At 49.5% G+C, this 19,427-nt stretch overlaps 20 non-coding genes across 20 annotated transcripts; 12 read left to right on the forward strand and 8 right to left on the reverse strand.

Annotated features, from left to right (window-relative positions):
• Nucleotides 1–63: 63 nt before the first annotated feature.
• Trnav-uac (transfer RNA valine (anticodon UAC)) lies at nt 64–136 on the reverse strand. Its single transcript has one exon. It is a non-coding gene; the product is annotated as a tRNA-Val (tRNA).
• A 235-nt stretch (nt 137–371) lies between these two features.
• Trnap-cgg (transfer RNA proline (anticodon CGG)) lies at nt 372–443 on the forward strand. The gene has a single exon. It is a non-coding gene; the product is annotated as a tRNA-Pro (tRNA).
• A 1,644-nt stretch (nt 444–2,087) lies between these two features.
• Nucleotides 2,088–2,159, forward strand: Trnap-ugg (transfer RNA proline (anticodon UGG)). The gene has a single exon. It is a non-coding gene; the product is annotated as a tRNA-Pro (tRNA).
• A 600-nt stretch (nt 2,160–2,759) lies between these two features.
• On the reverse strand, nt 2,760–2,832 carry Trnav-uac (transfer RNA valine (anticodon UAC)). Its single transcript has one exon. It is a non-coding gene; the product is annotated as a tRNA-Val (tRNA).
• Nucleotides 2,833–3,067: 235 nt separating this feature from the next.
• Trnap-cgg (transfer RNA proline (anticodon CGG)) lies at nt 3,068–3,139 on the forward strand. Its single transcript has one exon. It is a non-coding gene; the product is annotated as a tRNA-Pro (tRNA).
• Nucleotides 3,140–4,784: 1,645 nt separating this feature from the next.
• Nucleotides 4,785–4,856, forward strand: Trnap-ugg (transfer RNA proline (anticodon UGG)). The gene has a single exon. It is a non-coding gene; the product is annotated as a tRNA-Pro (tRNA).
• A 601-nt stretch (nt 4,857–5,457) lies between these two features.
• On the reverse strand, nt 5,458–5,530 carry Trnav-uac (transfer RNA valine (anticodon UAC)). Its single transcript has one exon. It is a non-coding gene; the product is annotated as a tRNA-Val (tRNA).
• Nucleotides 5,531–5,765: 235 nt separating this feature from the next.
• On the forward strand, nt 5,766–5,837 carry Trnap-cgg (transfer RNA proline (anticodon CGG)). The gene has a single exon. It is a non-coding gene; the product is annotated as a tRNA-Pro (tRNA).
• A 1,645-nt stretch (nt 5,838–7,482) lies between these two features.
• Nucleotides 7,483–7,554, forward strand: Trnap-ugg (transfer RNA proline (anticodon UGG)). Its single transcript has one exon. It is a non-coding gene; the product is annotated as a tRNA-Pro (tRNA).
• A 601-nt stretch (nt 7,555–8,155) lies between these two features.
• Trnav-uac (transfer RNA valine (anticodon UAC)) lies at nt 8,156–8,228 on the reverse strand. Its single transcript has one exon. It is a non-coding gene; the product is annotated as a tRNA-Val (tRNA).
• Nucleotides 8,229–10,187: 1,959 nt separating this feature from the next.
• On the forward strand, nt 10,188–10,259 carry Trnar-ucg (transfer RNA arginine (anticodon UCG)). The gene has a single exon. It is a non-coding gene; the product is annotated as a tRNA-Arg (tRNA).
• A 601-nt stretch (nt 10,260–10,860) lies between these two features.
• Nucleotides 10,861–10,933, reverse strand: Trnav-uac (transfer RNA valine (anticodon UAC)). The gene has a single exon. It is a non-coding gene; the product is annotated as a tRNA-Val (tRNA).
• A 235-nt stretch (nt 10,934–11,168) lies between these two features.
• Trnap-cgg (transfer RNA proline (anticodon CGG)) lies at nt 11,169–11,240 on the forward strand. The gene has a single exon. It is a non-coding gene; the product is annotated as a tRNA-Pro (tRNA).
• A 1,607-nt stretch (nt 11,241–12,847) lies between these two features.
• Nucleotides 12,848–12,919, forward strand: Trnap-ugg (transfer RNA proline (anticodon UGG)). The gene has a single exon. It is a non-coding gene; the product is annotated as a tRNA-Pro (tRNA).
• A 601-nt stretch (nt 12,920–13,520) lies between these two features.
• Trnav-uac (transfer RNA valine (anticodon UAC)) lies at nt 13,521–13,593 on the reverse strand. Its single transcript has one exon. It is a non-coding gene; the product is annotated as a tRNA-Val (tRNA).
• Nucleotides 13,594–15,736: 2,143 nt separating this feature from the next.
• Nucleotides 15,737–15,808, forward strand: Trnap-ugg (transfer RNA proline (anticodon UGG)). The gene has a single exon. It is a non-coding gene; the product is annotated as a tRNA-Pro (tRNA).
• Nucleotides 15,809–16,409: 601 nt separating this feature from the next.
• On the reverse strand, nt 16,410–16,482 carry Trnav-uac (transfer RNA valine (anticodon UAC)). The gene has a single exon. It is a non-coding gene; the product is annotated as a tRNA-Val (tRNA).
• A 235-nt stretch (nt 16,483–16,717) lies between these two features.
• On the forward strand, nt 16,718–16,789 carry Trnap-cgg (transfer RNA proline (anticodon CGG)). Its single transcript has one exon. It is a non-coding gene; the product is annotated as a tRNA-Pro (tRNA).
• Nucleotides 16,790–18,623: 1,834 nt separating this feature from the next.
• On the forward strand, nt 18,624–18,695 carry Trnap-ugg (transfer RNA proline (anticodon UGG)). The gene has a single exon. It is a non-coding gene; the product is annotated as a tRNA-Pro (tRNA).
• Nucleotides 18,696–19,296: 601 nt separating this feature from the next.
• Trnav-uac (transfer RNA valine (anticodon UAC)) lies at nt 19,297–19,369 on the reverse strand. Its single transcript has one exon. It is a non-coding gene; the product is annotated as a tRNA-Val (tRNA).
• Between the last annotated feature and the right edge of the window lie 58 nt (nt 19,370–19,427).

The following is a 19,427-nucleotide window of genomic DNA, read 5'->3' on the forward strand; positions in this document are numbered from 1 at the left end:
TCTGCATACGCGGACGTGAGGTCATCACGGAAATGAAATCCGAAATATAGATTAAAATTGTTGTGTTCCCGCCCGGGATCGAACCGGGGACCTTCTGCGTGTAAAGCAGACGTGATAACCGCTACACCACGGAAACGACGGTTCTTTTCATGTACCACCCGGAGACTCGTAATAGCAACAGTTTTTCTTCTGTGTTAGCAAGGGCATCGGCTACGAGCTCCCTCCGATTCGTGAAGTTCCTGTAGTAAAAGACGTCGATGGAAACAATCCAACCGCGACAGACAGGGAGAACGCTGGCTGAGCTGCAGCCCTACATGGTGAGACCATCAAAGGTGGCGCCATTCACATGCAGTGCGTTTTCGGAACGAATAGGCTCGTTGGTCTAGGGGTATGATTCCTGCTTCGGGTGCAGGAGGTCCCGGCTTCAAATACCGGACGAGCCCTTGCGTTTTGTACAACGGTGTGGTAACAAATCGCATGGCGGCGGCTGTTTCGCGCATTTCCAGGCCTCCAAGTCAGCGCTAAAATCCGACAACCAGTTCTGAAACCGTTTCATGTTTCATTTGAGCCATGTGCACCCTGCTGATGGAACGTTTGAAGTTGATTTAAATGGTCACAGTAGAGATCGTAGCAAGTGTCTTGCTGAGTGCGACGAAAACGGGTTTCCGCCCGCAATCGAGCCGGGGACCTTCTGCGTGTTCGGCACGGCGCCTGGGCTCGGCGGCAGCTGCTGCTCTTTCCTTCCTTACGAGATACCGTCGATTCGCGCAGTCGTTATTGCAAAAGATGTCACCAAAGGCAATCGCTTCGTTAGCGGCACTTTGCCTGGGCTCGGCGGCAGCTCTACATGGAGGCACCAGCAGCCCAGCCAGGCCGCCGCCGGCACCGGTGCGCCACAGCGCAAGGAGCCGGCGGCCGCCCTGCAATGCCCCTGTCGTTGCATATTCCACCCGCCCCATATCCTCTCCATGTCTGACTCACTACCCCAAATGACACTGCAGTCGACGTGCTTATTACTATCGCTTTTGGAAGAACCAAGGCGCAGTATTCTAGTGTCGAACCGGTACTGCAAATTGGGATTAAGCAAAAATTTATTGTGTGGTCGAGCGACAGCCTCGGCTCGCTCTTCCTACATGATCGCTTCTTGTGCGGAATAATTCCTAGCTCGCCGATGGCTTCAGAGTTGGTCTTCTCGAAGTTTTGCTTTCGCACTGCATTTCGCAATCTTTTCGTTATGAGTTGTGTGCTTCGGTTTCCCGACTTTCTTGTGTTTAGTGCGTTTGGCTTCTCTTAACCCTTAGCCACCGCTTGCCGAAATTTCCACACTATCATCTGTCGATCTGCAGAGCTCGATGAAGGCATCGCGGCCGTTCCTGAGCTCGTGGAACGGTCGAATCTGTAGTTGTTTCCGGATCTCTCCCACACAACGGCCTCCCAGAAGCTTGGATTACAGAAGTACGCCACTACTCCCAGCCGGAGATTCACGATTGAAAGCAGAATGACATGAGCTACACGCAGCTCTGATTTTTTTTTTTTTTTTGTGTCTGACCTACTTGAAAGACTTTGTAGTCGATTTACTTACTACTATCGCTGTTGGAAACCAGGTGATAACCGCACAGTATTTTAGAGACGATCAGGTAATGAAAATTTAGAATAAGTAAAATAGTATCAAAAGAAGTTGTGTGGTGGAGCAGCACATGCAATTCACGCTTCCGAGATAATCGTTACTGCATAGAATATTTCTTTTGTCTGCGGCGTCTTCAGTATCCGTCTTCTGGAAATTTTGCTTGCAGTATATTGTGCAATCTTTTCGTTATGAGTTGGTGCTTGGTTTCCCGATGTTCTTTTGTCTAGTGCATTCGCCTTCTCTTAACCCTGAGAAACCACATTCCGAAACTGAGGCACTGCCGGCTGTTCATAAGCAGTGCTCGATGAAGTTATTTCAGTTTTTATTCGTTGCCTTTAATATTCTTCTCATCAGTGGTGAGTGCTGCCTGCAGAAAGCGTTTATCTTGCGAATTCGCGTGAAAGTTTGTGTTCCCTGTGAGGCCCACTACTTCGGATTAACTTGACTGCTCCAGCCAGGTGGCTCGTTGGTCTAGGGGTATGATTCCTGCTTTGGGTGCAGGAGGTCCCGGGTTCAAATCCCGGACGAGCCCTGCCATTTTGACCGTGCTGAAGCGTAGGGGGACCCCGCTCCGGTTGCAGCTCCTCAATGAAGAGTAGACGCCTGTTATAGCACGTGGATATAACAAGAATGCGGCACCAGTAAAGTACGTAGGTGGAATTCGGTAGAAAGGCAGACGGTAATTTTGCATGCAACGGAAAACAAGGTTGTCTTTGCGGGATATGTGCACCGTGAGTGGAGATTCAGCTTAATTGTGCGACAGTCTACCCTCATCTTACTAGCGACGGCAACAACCAAGGGGTGGCATGTAAGATTGAGCGTGGCTAAGAGTTTCTCATTATTAGTTAGCATCACACTTTGACAGAGCTGTGACAAGGCGAGTAGGGTGGGCTCAGGAAAGCCAGTAGCAAGCGCACTTGAAGTAGCCCTGAAGAACCGGATTATAAATTTTGCCAGCCATAATGGAGCTAGGGGCGTTCTCAGTTACCAAATACCGGTGCAATAAGAGAGCAACAGTATTTGACAGTAAAATGACGCCCTATCCGTCTAGCATACAACATTGCTTGTCTCTGCATACGCGGACGTGAGGTCATCACGGAAATGAAATCCGAAATATAGATTAAAATTGTTGTGTTCCCGCCCGGGATCGAACCGGGGACCTTCTGCGTGTAAAGCAGACGTGATAACCGCTACACCACGGAAACGACGGTTCTTTTCATGTACCACCCGGAGACTCGTAATAGCAACAGTTTTTCTTCTGTGTTAGCAAGGGCATCGGCTACGAGCTCCCTCCGATTCGTGAAGTTCCTGTAGTAAAAGACGTCGATGGAAACAATCCAACCGCGACAGACAGGGAGAACGCTGGCTGAGCTGCAGCCCTACATGGTGAGACCATCAAAGGTGGCGTCATTCACATGCAGTGCGTTTTCGGAACGAATAGGCTCGTTGGTCTAGGGGTATGATTCCTGCTTCGGGTGCAGGAGGTCCCGGGTTCAAATACCGGACGAGCCCTTGCGTTTTGTACAACGGTGTGGTAACAAATCGCATGGCGGCGGCTGTTTCGCGCATTTCCAGGCCTCCAAGTCAGCGCTAAAATCCGACAACCAGTTCTGAAACCGTTTCATGTTTCATTTGAGCCATGTGCACCCTGCTGATGGAACGTTTGAAGTTGATTTAAATGGTCACAGTAGAGATCGTAGCAAGTGTCTTGCTGAGTGCGACGAAAACGGGTTTCCGCCCGCAATCGAGCCGGGGACCTTCTGCGTGTTCGGCACGGCGCCTGGGCTCGGCGGCAGCTGCTGCTCTTTCCTTCCTTACGAGATACCGTCGATTCGCGCAGTCGTTATTGCAAAAGATGTCACCAAAGGCAATCGCTTCGTTAGCGGCACTTTGCCTGGGCTCGGCGGCAGCTCTACATGGAGGCACCAGCAGCCCAGCCAGGCCGCCGCCGGCACCGGTGCGCCACAGCGCAAGGAGCCGGCGGCCGCCCTGCAATGCCCCTGTCGTTGCATATTCCACCCGCCCCATATCCTCTCCATGTCTGACTCACTACCCCAAATGACACTGCAGTCGACGTGCTTATTACTATCGCTTTTGGAAGAACCAAGGCGCAGTATTCTAGTGTCGAACCGGTACTGCAAATTGGGATTAAGCAAAAATTTATTGTGTGGTCGAGCGACAGCCTCGGCTCGCTCTTCCTACATGATCGCTTCTTGTGCGGAATAATTCCTAGCTCGCCGATGGCTTCAGAGTTGGTCTTCTCGAAGTTTTGCTTTCGCACTGCATTTCGCAATCTTTTCGTTATGAGTTGTGTGCTTCGGTTTCCCGACTTTCTTGTGTTTAGTGCGTTTGGCTTCTCTTAACCCTTAGCCACCGCTTGCCGAAATTTCCACACTATCATCTGTCGATCTGCAGAGCTCGATGAAGGCATCGCGGCCGTTCCTGAGCTCGTGGAACGGTCGAATCTGTAGTTGTTTCCGGATCTCTCCCACACAACGGCCTCCCAGAAGCTTGGATTACAGAAGTACGCCACTACTCCCAGCCGGAGATTCACGATTGAAAGCAGAATGACATGAGCTACACGCAGCTCTGATTTTTTTTTTTTTTTTGTGTCTGACCTACTTTGAAAGACTTTGTAGTCGATTTACTTACTACTATCGCTGTTGGAAACCAGGTGATAACCGCACAGTATTTTAGAGACGATCAGGTAATGAAAATTTAGAATAAGTAAAATAGTATCAAAAGAAGTTGTGTGGTGGAGCAGCACATGCAATTCACGCTTCCGAGATAATCGTTACTGCATAGAATATTTCTTTTGTCTGCGGCGTCTTCAGTATCCGTCTTCTGGAAATTTTGCTTGCAGTATATTGTGCAATCTTTTCGTTATGAGTTGGTGCTTGGTTTCCCGATGTTCTTTTGTCTAGTGCATTCGCCTTCTCTTAACCCTGAGAAACCACATTCCGAAACTGAGGCACTGCCGGCTGTTCATAAGCAGTGCTCGATGAAGTTATTTCAGTTTTTATTCGTTGCCTTTAATATTCTTCTCATCAGTGGTGAGTGCTGCCTGCAGAAAGCGTTTATCTTGCGAATTCGCGTGACAGTTTGTGTTCCCTGTGAGGCCCACTACTTGGGATTAACTTGACTGCTCCAGCCAGGTGGCTCGTTGGTCTAGGGGTATGATTCCTGCTTTGGGTGCAGGAGGTCCCGGGTTCAAATCCCGGACGAGCCCTGCCACTTTGACCGTGCTGAAGCGTAGGTGGAACTCAGCCCCGGTTACAGCTCCTCAATGAAGAGTAGACGCCTGTTATAGCACGTGGATATAACAAGAATGCGGCACCAGTAAAGTACCTAGGTGGAATTCGGTAGAAAGGCAGACGGTAATTTTGCATGCAACGGAAAACAAGGTTGTCTTTGCTGGATATGTGCACCGTGAGTGGAGATTCAGCTTAATTGTGCGACAGTCTACCCTCATCTTACTAGCGACGGCAACAACCAAGGGGTGGCATGTAAGATTGAGCGTGGCTAAGAGTTTCTCATTATTAGTTAGCATCACACTTTGACAGAGCTGTGACAAGGCGAGTAGGGTGGGCTCAGGAAAGCCAGTAGCAAGCGCACTTGAAGTAGCCCTGAAGAACCGGATTATAAATTTTGCCAGCCATAATGGAGCTAGGGGCGTTCTCAGTTACCAAATACCGGTGCAATAAGAGAGCAACAGTATTTGACAGTAAAATGACGCCCTATCCGTCTAGCATACAACATTGCTTGTCTCTGCATACGCGGACGTGAGGTCATCACGGAAATGAAATCCGAAATATAGATTAAAATTGTTGTGTTCCCGCCCGGGATCGAACCGGGGACCTTCTGCGTGTAAAGCAGACGTAATAACCGCTACACCACGGAAACGACGGTTCTTTTCATGTACCACCCGGAGACTCGTAATAGCAACAGTTTTTCTTCTGTGTTAGCAAGGGCATCGGCTACGAGCTCCCTCCGATTCGTGAAGTTCCTGTAGTAAAAGACGTCGATGGAAGCAATCCAACCGCGACAGACAGGGAGAACGCTGGCTGAGCTGCAGCCCTACATGGTGAGACCATCAAAGGTGGCGTCATTCACATGCAGTGCGTTTTCGGAACGAATAGGCTCGTTGGTCTAGGGGTATGATTCCTGCTTCGGGTGCAGGAGGTCCCGGCTTCAAATACCGGACGAGCCCTTGCGTTTTGTACAACGGTGTGGTAACAAATCGCATGGCGGCGGCTGTTTCGCGCATTTCCAGGCCTCCAAGTCAGCGCTAAAATCCGACAACCTGTTCTGAAACCGTTTCATGTTTCATTTGTGCCATGTGCACCCTGCTGATGGAACGTTTGAAGTTGATTTAAATGGTCACAGTAGAAATCGTAGCAAGTGTCTTGCTGAGTGCGACGAAAACGGGTTTCCGCCCGCAATCGAGCCGGGGACCTTCTGCGTGTTCGGCACGGCGCCTGGGCTCGGCGGCAGCTGCTGCTCTTTCCTTCCTTACGAGATACCGTCGATTCGCGCAGTAGTTATTGCAAAAGATGTCACCAAAGGCAATCGCTTCGTTAGCGGCACTTTGCCTGGGCTCGGCGGCAGCTCTACATGGAGGCACCAGCAGCCCAGCCAGGCCGCCGCCGGCACCGGTGCGCCACAGCGCAAGGAGCCGGCGGCCGCCCTGCAATGCCCCTGTTGTTGCATATTCCACCCGCCCCATATCCTCTCCATGTCTGACTCACTACCCCAAATGACACTGCAGTCGACGTGCTTATTACTATCGCTTTTGGAAGAACCAAGGCGCAGTATTCTAGTGTCGAACCGGTACTGCAAATTGGGATTAAGCAAAAATTTATTGTGTGGTCGAGCGACAGCCTCGGCTCGCTCTTCCTACATGATCGCTTCTTGTGCGGAATAATTCCTAGCTCGCCGATGGCTTCAGAGTTGGTCTTCTCGAAGTTTTGCTTTCGCACTGCATTTCGCAATCTTTTCGTTATGAGTTGTGTGCTTCGGTTTCCCGACTTTCTTGTGTTTAGTGCGTTTGGCTTCTCTTAACCCTTAGCCACCGCTTGCCGAAATTTCCACACTATCATCTGTCGATCTGCAGAGCTCGATGAAGGCATCGCGGCCGTTCCTGAGCTCGTGGAACGGTCGAATATGTAGTTGTTTCCGGATCTCTCCCACACAACGGCCTCCCAGAAGCTTGGATTACAGAAGTACGCCACTACTCCCAGCCGGAGATTCACGATTGAAAGCAGAATGACATGAGCTACACGCAGCTCTGATTTTTTTTTTTTTTTTGTGTCTGACCTACTTTGAAAGACTTTGTAGTCGATTTACTTACTACTATCGCTGTTGGAAACCAGGTGATAACCGCACAGTATTTTAGAGACGATCAGGTAATGAAAATTTAGAATAAGTAAAATAGTATCAAAAGAAGTTGTGTGGTGGAGCAGCACATGCAATTCACGCTTCCGAGATAATCGTTACTGCATAGAATATTTCTTTTGTCTGCGGCGTCTTCAGTATCCGTCTTCTGGAAATTTTGCTTGCAGTATATTGTGCAATCTTTTCGTTATGAGTTGGTGCTTGGTTTCCCGATGTTCTTTTGTCTAGTGCATTCGCCTTCTCTTAACCCTGAGAAACCACATTCCGAAACTGAGGCACTGCCGGCTGTTCATAAGCAGTGCTCGATGAAGTTATTTCACTTTTTATTCGTTGCCTTTAATATTCTTCTCATCAGTGGTGAGTGCTGCCTGCAGAAAGCGTTTATCTTGCGAATTCGCGTGAAAGTTTGTGTTCCCTGTGAGGCCCACTACTTGGGATTAACTTGACTGCTCCAGCCAGGTGGCTCGTTGGTCTAGGGGTATGATTCCTGCTTTGGGTGCAGGAGGTCCCGGGTTCAAATCCCGGACGAGCCCTGCCAGTTTGACCGTGCTGAAGCGTAGATGGAACTCAGCCCCGGTTACAGCTCCTCAATGAAGAGTAGACGCCTGTTATAGCACGTGGATGTAACAAGAATGCGGCACCAGTAAAGTACGTAGGTGGAATTCGGTAGAAAGGCAGACGGTAATTTTGCATGCAACGGAAAACAAGGTTGTCTTTGCGGGATATGTGCACCGTGAGTGGAGATTCAGCTTAATTGTGCGACAGTCTACCCTCATCTTACTAGCGACGGCAACAACCAAGGGGTGGCATGTAAGATTGAGCGTGGCTAAGAGTTTCTCATTATTAGTTAGCATCACACTTTGACAGAGCTGTGACAAGGCGAGTAGGGTGGGCTCAGGAAAGCCAGTAGCAAGCGCACTTGAAGTAGCCCTGAAGAACCGGATTATAAATTTTGCCAGCCATAATGGAGCTAGGGGCGTTCTCAGTTACCAAATACCGGTGCAATAAGAGAGCAACAGTATTTGACAGTAAAATGACGCCCTATCCGTCTAGCATACAACATTGCTTGTCTCTGCATACGCGGACGTGAGGTCATCACGGAAATGAAATCCGAAATATAGATTAAAATTGTTGTGTTCCCGCCCGGGATCGAACCGGGGACCTTCTGCATGTAAAGCAGACGTGATAACCGCTACACCACGGAAACGACGGTTCTTTTCATGTACCACCCGGAGACTCGTAATAGCAACAGTTTTTCTTCTGTGTTAGCAAGGGCATCGGCTACGAGCTCCCTCCGATTCGTGAAGTTCCTGTAGTAAAAGACGTCGATGGAAACAATCCAACCGCGACAGACAGGGAGAACGCTGGCTGAGCTGCAGCCCTACATGGTGAGACCATCAAAGGTGGCGTCATTCACATGCAGTGCGTTTTCGGAACGAATAGGCTCGTTGGTCTAGGGGTATGAATCCTGCTTCGGGTGCAGGAGGTCCCGGCTTCAAATACCGGACGAGCCCTTGCGTTTTGTACAACGGTGTGGTAACAAATTGCATGGCGGCGGCTGTTTCGCGCATTTCCAGGCCTCCAAGTCAGCGCTAAAATCCGACAACCAGTTCTGAAACCGTTTCATGTTTCATTTGAGCCATGTGCACCCTGCTGATGGAACGTTTGAAGTTGATTTAAATGGTCACAGTAGAGATCGTAGCAAGTGTCTTGCTGAGTGCGACGAAAACGGGTTTCCGCCCGCAATCGAGCCGGGGACCTTCTGCGTGTTCGGCACGGCGCCTGGGCTCGGCGGCAGCTGATGCTCTTTCCTTCCTTACGAGATACCGTCGATTCGCGCAGTCGTTATTGCAAAAGATGTCACCAAAGGCAATCGCTTCGTTAGCGGCACTTTGCCTGGGCTCGGCGGCAGCTCTACATGAAGGCACCAGCAGCCCAGCCAGGCCGCCGCCGGCACCGGTGCGCCACAGGGCAAGGAGCCGGCGGCCGCCCTGCAATGCCCCTGTCGTTGCATATTCCACCCGCCCCATATCCTCTCCATGTCTGACTCACTACCCCAAATGACACTGCAGTCGACGTGCTTATTACTATCGCTTTTGGAAGAACCAAGGCGCAGTATTCTAGTGTCGAACCGGTACTGCAAATTGGGATTAAGCAAAAATTTATTGTGTGGTCGGGGGACAGCCTCGGCTCGCTCTTCCTACATGATCGCTTCTTGTGCGGAATAATTCCTAGCTCGCCGATGGCTTCAGAGTTGGTCTTCTCGAAGTTTTGCTTTCGCACCGCATTCCGCAATCTTTTCGTTATGAGTTGTGTGCTTCGGTTTCCCGACTTTCTTGTGTTTAGTGTGTTTGGCTTCTCTTAACCCTTAGCCACCGCTTGCCGAAATTTCCACACTATCATCTGTCGATCTGCAGAGCTCGATGAAGGCATCGCGGCCGTTCCTGAGCTCGTGGAACGGTCGAATCTGTAGTTGTTTCCAGATCTCTCCCACACAACGGCCTCCCAGAAGCTTGGATTACAGAAGTACGCCACTACTCCCAGCCGGAGATTCACGATTGAAAGCAGAATGACATGAGCTACACGCAGCTCCGATTTTTTTTTTTTTTTTTTTTTTTGTGTCTGACCTACTTTGAAAGACTTTGTAGTCGATTTACTTACTACTATCGCTGTTGGAAACCAGGTGATAACCGCACAGTATTTTAGAGACGATCAGGTAATGAAAATTTAGAATAAGTAAAACAGTATCAAAAGAAGTTGTGTGGTGGAGCAGCACATGCAATTCACGCTTCCTAGATAATCGTTACTGCATAGAATAATTCTTTTGTCTGCGGCGTCTTCAGTATCCGTCTTCTGGAAATTTTGCTTGCAGTATATTTTGCAATCTTTTCGTTATGAGTTGGTGCTTGGTTTCCCGATGTTCTTTTGTTTAGTGCATTCGCCTCCTCTTAACCCTGAGAAACCACATACCGAAACTGAGGCACTGCCGGCTGTTCATAAGCAGTGCTCGATGAAGTTATTTCGCTTTTTATTCGTTGCCTTTAACATTCTTCTCAACAGTGGTGAGTGCTGCCTGCAGAAAGCGTTTATCTTGCGAATTCGCGTGATAGTTTGTGTTCCCTGTGAGGCCCACTACTTGGGATTAACTTGACTGCTCCAGCCAGGTGGCTCGTTGGTCTAGGGGTATGATTCCTGCTTTCGGTGCAGGAGGTCCCGGGTACAAATCCCGGACGAGCCCTGCCATTTTGACCGTGCTGAAGCGTAGGTGGAACTCAGCCCCGGTTGCAGCTCCTCAATGAAGAGTAGACGCCTGTTATAGCACGTGGATATAACAAGATTGCGGCACCAGTAAAGTACGTAGGTGGAATTCGGTAGAAAGGCAGACGGTAATTCTGCATGCAACGGAAAACAAGGTTGTCTTAGCGGGATATGTGCACCGTGAGTGGAGATTCAGCTTAATTGTGCGACAGTCTACCCTCATCTTACTAGCGACGGCAACAACCAATGGGTGGCATGTAAGATTGAGCGTGGCTAAGAGTTTCTCATTATTAGTTAGCATCACACTTTGACAGAGCTGTGACAAGGCGAGTAGGGTGAGCTCAGGAAAGCCAGTAGCAAGCGCACTTGAAGTAGCCCTGAAGAACCGGATTATAAATTTTGCCAGCCATAATGGAGCTAGGGGCGTTCTCAGTTACCAAATACCGGTGCAATAAGAGAGCAACAATATTTGACAGTAAAATGACGCCCTATCCCTCTAGCATACAACATTGCTTGTCTCTGCATACGCGGACGTGAGGTCATCTCGGAAATGAAATCCGAAATATAGATTAAAATTGTTGTGTTCCCGCCCGGGATCGAACCGGGGACCTCCTGCGTGTAAAGCAGACGTGATAACCGCTACACCACGGAAACGACGGTTCTTTTCATGTACCACCCGGAGACTCGTAATAGCAACAGTTTTTCTTCTGTGTTAGCAAGGGCATCGGCTACGAGCTCCCTCCGATTCGTGAAGTTCCTGCAGTAAAAGACGTCGATGAAAACAATCCAACCGCGACAGACAGGGAGAACGCTGGCTGAGCTGCAGCCCTACGTGGTGAGACCATCAAAGGTGGCGTCATTCACATGCAGTGCGTTTTCGGAACGAATAGGCTCGTTGGTCTAGGGGTATGATTCCTGCTTCGGGTGCAGGAGGTCCCGGGTTCAAATCCCCGACGAGCCCTTGCGTTTTGTACAACGGTGTGGTAATAAATCGCATGGCGGCGGCTGTTTCGCGCATTTCCAGGCCTCCAAGTCAGCGCTAAAATCCGACAACCAGTTCTGAAACCGTTTCATGTTTCATTTCAGCCAAGTGCACCCTGCTGATGGAACGTTTGAAGTTGATTTAAATGGTCACAGTAGAGATCGTAGCAAGTGTCTTGCTGAGTGCGACGAAAACGGGTTTCCGCCCGCAATCGAGCCGGGGACCTTCTGCGTGTTCGGCACGGCGCCTGGGCTCGGCGGCAGCTGCTGCTCTTTCCTTCCTTACGAGATACCGTCGATTCGCGCAGTCGTTATTGCAAAAGATGTCACCAAAGGCAATCGCTTCGTTAGCGGCACTTTGCCTGGGCTCCGCGGCAGCTCTACATGGAGTCACCAGCACAGCGCAAGGAGCCGGCGGCCGCCCTGCAATGCCCCTGTCGTTGCATATTCCACCCGCCTCATATCCTCTCCATGTCTGACTCACTACCCCAAATGACACTGCAGTCGACGTGCTTATTACTATCGCTTTTGGAAGAACCAAGGCGCAGTATTCTAGTGTCGAACCGGTACTGCAAATTGGGATTAAGCAAAAATTTATTGTGTGGTCGGGGGACAGCCTCGGCTCGCTCTTCCTACATGATCGCTTCTTGTGCGGAATAATTCCTAGCTCGCCGATGGCTTCAGAGTTGGTGTTCTCGACGTTTTGCTTTCGCACCGCATTCCGCAATCTTTTCGTTATGAGTTGTGTGCTTCGGTTTCCCGACTTTCTTGTGTTTAGTGTGTTTGGCTTCTCTTAACCCTTAGCCACCGCTTGCCGAAATTTCCACATTATCATCTGTCGTTCTGCAGAGCTCGATGAAGGCATCGCGGCCGTTCCTGAGCTCGTGGAACGGTCGAATCTGTAGTTGTTTCCAGATCTCTCCCACACAACGGCCTCCCAGAAGATTGGATTACAGAAGTTCGCCACTACTCCCAGCCGGAGATTCACGATTGAAAGCAGAATGACATGAGCTACACGCAGCTCCGATTTTTTTTTTTTGTGTCTGACCTACTTTGAAAGACTTTGTAGTCGATTTACTTACTACTATCGCTGTTGGAAACCAGGTGATAACCGCACAGTATTTTAGAGACGATCAGGTAATGAAAATTTAGAATAAGTAAAACAGTATCAAAAGAAGTTGTGTGGTGGAGCAGCACATGCAATTCACGCTTCCTAGATAATCGTTACTGCATAGAATAATTCTTTTGTCTGCGGCGTCTTCAGTATCCGTCTTCTGGAAATTTTGCTTGCAGTATATTTTGCAATCTTTTCGTTATGAGTTGGTGCTTGGTTTCCCGATGTTCTTTTGTTTAGTGCATTCGCCTCCTCTTAACCCTGAGAAAGCACATACCGAAACTGAGGCACTGCCGGCTGTTCGTAAGCAGTGCTCGATGAAGTTATTTCGCTTTTTATTCGTTGCCTTTAATATTCTTCTCAACAGTGGTGAGTGCTGCCTGCAGAAAGCGTTTATCTTGCGAATTCGCGTGAAAGTTTGTGTTCCCTGTGAGGCCCACTACTTGGGATTAACTTGACTGCTCCAGCCAGGTGGCTCGTTGGTCTAGGGGTATGATTCCTGCCTTGGGTGCAGGAGGTCACGGGTTCAAATCCCGGACGAGCCCTGCCATTTTGACCGTGCTGAAGCGTAGGTGGAACTCAGCCCCGGTTGCAGCTCCTCAATGAAGAGTAGACGCCTGTTATAGCACGTGGATATAACAAGAATGCGGCACCAGTAAAGTACGCAGGTGGAATTCGGTAGAAAGGCAGACGGTAATTCTGCATGCAACGGAAAACAAGGTTGTCTTTGCGGGATATGTGCACCGTGAGTGGAGATTCAGCTTAATTGTGCGACAGTCTACCCTCATTTTACTAGCGACGGCAACAACCAAGGGGTGGCATGTAAGATTGAGCGTGGCTAAGAGTTTCTCATTATTAGTTAGCATCACACTTTGACAGAGCTGTGACAAGGCGAGTAGGGTGAGCTCAGGAAAGCCAGTAGCAAGCGCACTTGAAGTAGCCCTGAAGAACCGGATTATAAATTTTGCCAGCCATAATGGAGCTAGGGGCGTTCTCAGTTACCAAATACCGGTGCAATAAGAGAGCAACAGTATTTGACAGTAAAATGACGCCCTATCCGTCTAGCATACAACATTGCTTGTCTCTGCATACGCGGACGTGAGGTCATCTCGGAAATGAAATCCGAAATATAGATTAAAATTGTTGTGTTCCCGCCCGGCATCGAACCGGGGACCTTCTGCGTGTAAAGCAGACGTGATAACCGCTACACCACGGAAACGACGGTTCTTTTCATGTACCACCCGGAGACTCGTAATAGCAACAGTTTTTCTTCTGTGTTAGCAAGGGCATCGGCTACGAGCTCCCTCCGATTCGTGAAGTTCCTGCAGTAAAAGACGTCGATGAAAACAATCCAACCGCGACAGACAGGGAGAACGCTGGCTGAGCTGCAGCCCTACATGGTGAGACCATCAAAGGTGGCGTCATTCACATGCAGTGCGTTTTCGGAACGAATAGGCTCGTTGGGCTAGGGGTATGATTCCTGCTTCGGGTGCAGGAGCTCCCGGGTTCAAATCCCGGACGAGCCCTTGCGTTTTGTACAACGGTGTGGTAACAAATCGCATGGCGGCGGCTGTTTCGAGCATTTCCAGGCCTCCAAGTCAGCGCTAAAATCCGACAACCAGTTCTGAAACCGTTTCATGTTTCATTTGAGCCATGTGCACCCTGCTGATGGAACGTTTGAAGTTGATTTAAATGACCACAGTAGAAATCGTAGCAAGTGTCTTGCTGAGTGCGAAGAAAACGGGTTTCCGCCCGCAATCGAGCCGGGGACCTTCTGCGTGTTCGGCACGGCGCCTGGGCTCGGCGGCAGCTGCTGCTCTTTCCTTCCTAACGAGATACCGTCGATTCGCGCAGTCGTTATTGCAAAAGATGTCACCAAAGGCAATCGCTTCGTTAGCGGCACTTTGCCTGGGCTCGGCGGCAGCTGCTGCTCTTTCCTTCCTTACGAGATACCGTCGATTCGCGCAGTCGTTATTGCAAAAGATGTCACCAAAGGCAATCGCTTCGTTAGCGGCACTTTGCCTGGGCTCCGCGGCAGCTGCTGCTCTTTCCTTCCTTACGAGATACCGTCGATTCGCGCAGTCGTTATTGCAAAAGATGTCACCAAAGGCAATCGCTTCGTTAGCGGCACTTTGCCTGGGCTCCGCGGCAGCTCTACATGGAGGCACCAGCACAGCGCAAGGAGCCGGCGGCCGCCCTGCAATGCCCCTGTCGTTGCATATTCCACCCGCCCCATATCCTCTCCATGTCTGACTCACTACCCCAAATGACACTGCAGTCGACGTGCTTATTACTATCGCTTTTGGAAGAACCAAGGCGCAGTATTCTAGTGTCGAACCGGTACTGCAAATTGGGATTAAGCAAAAATTTATTGTGTGGTCGAGCGACAGCCTCGGCTCGCTCTTCCTACATGATCGCTTCTTGTGCGGAATAATTCCTAGCTCGCCGATGGCTTCAGAGTTGGTCTTCTCGAAGTTTTGCTTTCGCACTGCATTCCGCAATCTTTTCGTTATGAGTTGTGTGCTTCGGTTTCCCGACTTTCTTGTGTTTAGTGTGTTTGGCTTCTCTTAACCCTTAGCCACCGCTTGCCGAAATTTCCACACTATCATCTGTCGATCTGCAGAGCTCGATGAAGGCATCGCGGCCGTTCCTGAGCTCGTGGAACGGTCGAATCTGTAGTTGTTTCCAGATCTCTCCCACACAACGGCCTCCCAGAAGCTTGGATTACAGAAGTACGCCACTACTCCCAGCCGGAGATTCACGATTGAAAGCAGAATGACATGAGCTACACGCAGCTCCGATTTTTTTTTTTTTGTGTCTGACCTACTTTGAAAGACTTTGTAGTCGATTTACTTACTACTATCGCTGTTGGAAACCAGGTGATAACCGCACAGTATTTTAGAGACGATCGGGTAATGAAAATTTAGAATAAGTATAGCAGTATCAAAAGAAGTTGTGTGGTGGAGCAGCACATGCAATTCACGCTTCCTAGATAATCGTTACTGCATAGAATAGTTCTTTTGTCTGCGGCGTCTTCAGTATCCGTCTTCTGGAAATTTTGCTTGCAGTATATTTTGCAATCTTTTCGTTATGAGTTGGTGCTTGGTTTCCCGATTTTCTTTTGTTTAGTGCATTCGCCTCCTCTTAACCCTGAGAAACCACATACCGAAACTGAGGCACTGCCGGCTGTTCATAAGCAGTGCTCGATGAAGTTATTTCGCTTTTTATTCGTTGCCTTTAATATTCTTCTCAACAGTGGTGAGTGCTGCCTGCAGAAAGCGTTTATCTTGCGAATTCGCGTGAAAGTTTGTGTTCCCTGTGAGGCCCACTACTTGGGATTAACTTGACTGCTCCAGCCAGGTGGCTCGTTGGTCTAGGGGTATGATTCCTGCCTTGGGTGCAGGAGGTCACGGGTTCAAATCCCGGACGAGCCCTGCCATTTTGACCGTGCTGAAGCGTAGGTGGAACTCAGCCCCGGTTGCAGCTCCTCAATGAAGAGTAGACGCCTGTTATAGCACGTGGATATAACAAGAATGCGGCACCAGTAAAGTACGCAGGTGGAATTCGGTAGAAAGGCAGACGGTAATTCTGCATGCAACGGAAAACAAGGTTGTCTTTGCGGGATATGTGCACCGTGAGCGGAGATTCAGCTTAATTGTGCGACAGTCTACCCTCATCTTACTAGCGACGGCAACAACCAAGGAGTGGCATGTAAGATTGAGCGTGGCTAAGAGTTTCTCATTATTAGTTAGCATCACACTTTGACAGAGCTGTGACAAGGCGAGTAGGGTGAGCTCAGGAAAGCCAGTAGCAAGCGCACTTGAAGTAGCCCTGAAGAACCGGATTATAAATTTTGCCAGCCATAATGGAGCTAGGGGCGTTCTCAGTTACCAAATACCGGTGCAATAAGAGAGCAACAGTATTTGACAGTAAAATGACGCCCTATCCGTCTAGCATACAACATTGCTTGTCTCTGCATACGCGGACGTGAGGTCATCTCGGAAATGAAATCCGAAATATAGATTAAAATTGTTGTGTTCCCGCCCGGCATCGAACCGGGGACCTTCTGCGTGTAAAGCAGACGTGATAACAGCTACACCACGGAAACGACGGTTCTTTTCATGTACCACCCGGAGACTCGTAATAGCAACAGTTTTTCTTCTGTGTTAGCAAGGGCATCGGCTACGAGCTCCCTCCGATATGTGAAGTTCCTGCAGTAAAAGACGTCGATGAAAACAATCCAACCGCGACAGACAGGGAGAACGCTGGCTGAGCTGCAGCCCTACATGGTGAGACCATCAAAGGTGGCGTCATTCACATGCAGTGCGTTTTCGGAACGAATAGGCTCGTTGGGCTAGGGGTATGATTCCTGCTTCGGGTGCAGGAGGTCCCGGGTTCAAATCCCGGACGAGCCCTTGCGTTTTGTACAACGGTGTGGTAACAAATTGCATGGCGGCGGCTGTTTCGAGCGTTTCCAGGCCTCCAAGTCAGCGCTAAAATCCGACAACCAGTTCTGAAACCGTTTCATGTTTCATTTGAGCCATGTGCACCCTGCTGATGGAACGTTTGAAGTTGATTTAAATGGTCACAGTAGAAATCGTAGCAAGTGTCTTGCTGAGTGCGACGAAAACGGGTTTCCGCCCGCAATCGAGCCGGGGACCTTCTGCGTGTTCGGCACGGCGCCTGGGCTCGGCGGCAGCTGCTGCTCTTTCCTTCCTTACGAGATACCGTCGATTCGCGCAGTCGTTATTGCAAAAGATGTCACCAAAGGCAATCGCTTCGTTAGCGGCACTTTGCCTGGGCTCGGCGGCAGCTGCTGCTCTTTCCTTCCTTACGAGATACCGTCGATTCGCGCAGTCGTTATTGCAAAAGATGTCACCAAAGGCAATCGCTTCGTTAGCGGCACTTTGCCTGGGCTCCGCGGCAGCTGCTGCTCTTTCCTTCCTTACGAGATACCGTCGATTCGCGCAGTCGTTATTGCAAAAGATGTCACCAAAGGCAATCGCTTCGTTAGCGGCACTTTGCCTGGGCTCCGCGGCAGCTCTACATGGAGGCACCAGCACAGCGCAAGGAGCCGGCGGCCGCCCTGCAATGCCCCTGTCGTTGCATATTCCACCCGCCCCATATCCTCTCCATGTCTGACTCACTACCCCAAATGACACTGCAGTCGACGTGCTTATTACTATCGCTTTTGGAAGAACCAAGGCGCAGTATTCTAGTGTCGAACCGGTACTGCAAATTGGGATTAAGCAAAAATTTATTGTGTGGTCGAGCGATAGCCTCGGCTCGCTCTTCCTACATGATCGCTTCTTGTGCGGAATAATTCCTAGCTCGCCGATGGCTTCAGAGTTGGTCTTCTCGAAGTTTTGCTTTCGCACTGCATTCCGCAATCTTTTCGTTATGAGTTGTGTGCTTCGGTTTCCCGACTTTCTTGTGTTTAGTGTGTTTGGCTTCTCTTAACCCTTAGCCACCGCTTGCCGAAATTTCCACACTATCATCTGTCGATCTGCAGAGCTCGATGAAGGCATCGCGGCCGTTCCTGAGCTCGTGGAACGGTCGAATCTGTAGTTGTTTCCAGATCTCTCCCACACAACGGCCTCCCAGAAGCTTGGATTACAGAAGTACGCCACTACTCCCAGCCGGAGATTCACGATTGAAAGCAGAATGACATGAGCTACACGCAGCTCCGATTTTTTTTTTTGTGTCTGACCTACTTTGAAAGACTTTGTAGTCGATTTACTTACTACTATCGCTGTTGGAAACCAGGTGATAACCGCACAGTATTTTAGAGACGATCAGGTAATGAAAATTTAGAATAAGTATAACAGTATCAAAAGAAGTTGTGTGGTGGAGCAGCATATGCAATTCACGCTTCCTAGATAATCGTTACTGCATAGAATAGTTCTTTTGTCTGCGGCGTCTTCAGTATCCGTCTTCAGGAAATTATGCTTGCAGTATATTTTGCAATCTTTTCGTTATGAGTTGGTGCTTGGTTTCCCGATTTTCTTTTGTTTAGTGCATTCGCCTCCTCTTAACCCTGAGAAACCACATACCGAAACTGAGGCACTGCCGGCTGTTCATAAGCAGTGCTCGATGAAGTTATTTCGCTTTTTATTCGTTGCCTTTAACATTCTTCTCAACAGTGGTGAGTGCTGCCTGCAGAGAGCGTTTATCTTGCGAATTCGCGTGAAAGTTTGTGTTCCCTGTGAGGCCCACTACTTGGGATTAACTTGACTGCTCCAGCCAGGTGGCTCGTTGGTCTAGGGGTATGATTCCTGCCTTGGGTGCAGGAGGTCACGGGTTCAAATCCCGGACGAGCCCTGCCATTTTGACCGTGCTGAAGCGTAGGTGGAACTCAGCCCCGGTTGCAGCTCCTCAATGAAGAGTAGACGCCTGTTATAGCACGTGGATATAACAAGAATGCGGCACCAGTAAAGTACGCAGGTGGAATTCGGTAGAAAGGCAGACGGTAATTCTGCATGCAACGGAAAACAAGGTTGTCTTTGCGGGATATGTGCACCGTGAGTGGAGATTCAGCTTAATTGTGCGACAGTCTACCCTCATCTTACTAGCGACGGCAACAACCAAGGAGTGGCATGTAAGATTGAGCGTGGCTAAGAGTTTCTCATTATTAGTTAGCATCACACTTTGACAGAGCTGTGACAAGGCGAGTAGGGTGAGCTCAGGAAAGCCAGTAGCAAGCGCACTTGAAGTAGCCCTTAAGAACCGGATTATAAATTTTGCCAGCCATAATGGAGCTAGGGGCGTTCTCAGTTACCAAATACCGGTGCAATAAGAGAGCAACAGTATTTGACAGTAAAATGACGCCCTATCCGTCTAGCATACAACATTGCTTGTCTCTGCATACGCGGACGTGAGGTCATCTCGGAAATGAAATCCGAAATATAGATTAAAATTGTTGTGTTCCCGCCCGGCATCGAACCGGGGACCTTCTGCGTGTAAAGCAGACGTGATAACAGCTACACCACGGAAACGACGGTTCTTTTCATGTACCACCCGGAGACTCGTAATAGCAACAGTTTTTCTTCTGTG

Source organism: Schistocerca serialis, chromosome 2, assembly GCF_023864345.2.
Source record: "Schistocerca serialis cubense isolate TAMUIC-IGC-003099 chromosome 2, iqSchSeri2.2, whole genome shotgun sequence".
Taxonomy (NCBI): domain Eukaryota; kingdom Metazoa; phylum Arthropoda; class Insecta; order Orthoptera; family Acrididae; genus Schistocerca; species Schistocerca serialis.